Source organism: Suncus etruscus, chromosome 4 (genome assembly GCF_024139225.1).
Source record: "Suncus etruscus isolate mSunEtr1 chromosome 4, mSunEtr1.pri.cur, whole genome shotgun sequence".
In the NCBI taxonomy this organism is placed as follows: domain Eukaryota; kingdom Metazoa; phylum Chordata; class Mammalia; order Eulipotyphla; family Soricidae; genus Suncus; species Suncus etruscus.
Window position 1 is genome coordinate 50,818,733 of NC_064851.1, and position 2,319 is coordinate 50,821,051.

Sequence of the window (2,319 nt, forward strand, 5' to 3'; positions counted from 1 at the left end):
TGCTTTCTGATTGTTTTAACTTCAGATACATGCACTAAATCACAAGTTTGTAGTGTTTACTATACTTTATCATTTCAGCTTATATACATTAGTATATAAATTATATATATTTATATATCAGTATCTTGCTAGTTAGACTATACTAACATTGATTCTGCAAGGGGTTAATTCAGGAACCAAAACAAAGATCAAGCTCCTCATCATTGAGGCCCAAGGGTAAGTTATAAGTAGTCAATAGACTCTCCATCCTGGCATTGTAATTCTAAATCTCTAGTTATATCCTACATTGCAGTCTCTTAAATTTTTCAGATAAAATTTTAACATTCTATAAAATGTAAGTTTGTTCATGACTGAAATAAATCTTTATTATTAGGTGAAATGAAGAAAACTATTTTATAGGTTAAATTAATACCTAAGACTTATGATTAATAGATGGTCATTCTGCTGAATTAATTTAATTATGCACCTTCTTAGCAAGTATTTATTCAAGGCATTGAGGTCATATGAGTTTTTTGGGAGTTTTTTTTTGGGGGGGGCGTGGGCCATACCTGGTGACACTCAGGTATTACTCCTGGTTATGCACTCAGAAATCACTCCTGACTCAGGGATCATATAGAATGCTGGGAAAGGAACCCAGAACCTTCCTGGGCCAGCTGTGTGCAAGGCAAAAGTTCTACCACTGTGCTATCACTCTGGCCCCAGAGGTTAGACAATTCTTATTCCAAATATATTTTAGCTAGAGGAATATAACAAATTTAAAAGTTTTCTCTGTATTACAATGTGCTCTAAAAGAATTAGAGAAAAAAACAAAACTCAATATTCTTAGAAGAGTGAGCATGGGATGGACTTTAAGCAATGATACATAAGAGAAAAGAAACAATGATTGTAGATTAATATATTACTACATGTGATGACATGGAATCAAGATATTTTATTTTAAGTTATATAATCCATTTGAAATAAAATCAATTTGCATGTATTACCCATACTTGTATAATACACACATATATGTATATATATGTAACATAACCAGTTTGGACAGATTGATATCACATATCAATGACCATTTCTGAGTAGTGGGATTGCATATAAATTTCAACTTTGTTATTCATACTTCTATATACTATCTAAAAAGCTAGGAGAATAATCTTAACTTGATTAGATCCTTAATGATTGTTTCTCTGGCAGGCCACTTTGGCCAATCACTCAACAAACAGTCTTCCACTCATTAGAACCCTAGATTTCTTTTAATGACACTTCATAGAATTCAGTGAGAAACCCCACTATCAATCAAAGGCATCTCAAATGACATAGAGACACTTAAGATGATTAGTGTCCCTCTTTTCTAAAGCCAAAGTTGGTGTGGCCAGGTTAAAACAGGGAATGTCCATAGAACACTTTCCATAAGTGTAAATGGCTTCACCTTTAGATCAGAGATTGACCACCACAGAGTACCTGGTGAGAGAGAGAATGTACTAGAATGTCAGTCTGAGGTATTTCAGTATGTGCACCTGAGAGACTAAACCTGTTGATTACCACCAGGACCAAAGATAATGTGGCTCCATTATGGTAGCCAGAAGCAGAAGTGAGTATCCTATCTTTTTCAGTGGGTTTGTCATGTCAAGCAGTGGTATGGGAGAGGTGCTTTTTAATGATGAGCAAGCACAACCAGTGAAAGCAGACCCCTCAGTGAAACCAGGGCTCCACATGCTTCATAGCTTTGAGTAGAATTTGCCCAGATATCATGCCTTACACTGTAGTAAGCATTTATTAATTTTATGATGATAAAAACACAATATCACTTTTTATTAAAAATAATAATTTTACTAATAGTGTCCTACCTATATATAAAGATTTAACTACTAGAAGAAGTGAGAACTACCACTGCTCCATGAAATTGCCATTCCAAGGTAGAGGCAGTGATGTGGAATCTCTAGGTACTTGCCTCCTTCAAGACAGTTAGCATCTTTAGGACTTTACTCCTTTTCCATGTGTTTACAGCCTCTTTGCTGACCAGTTTGCTTTCTCTTGGGGAAAAGAAAAGAGAAGAACTTCACTCCACATATTTATTATCCTTTTTGAAGGCTCTGTGCCGTAATTGGCCCTGCTAGGCTGGCCTTCTGGAACTGTTGCATAAGACTGAAACCACATTATACCTGTGGGTTCTGAAATCTGGACTTTATTCTAAATGGACCCTAGAATCAGAACAACCCAAGAAAGATCTAGAACTGGAAGTTATATATGAGCTATCACATTTCATATTAACCTAAAAACCATGTTCCTGGGACAATGGGATTTTATTCCTGAAAGACATTTCTG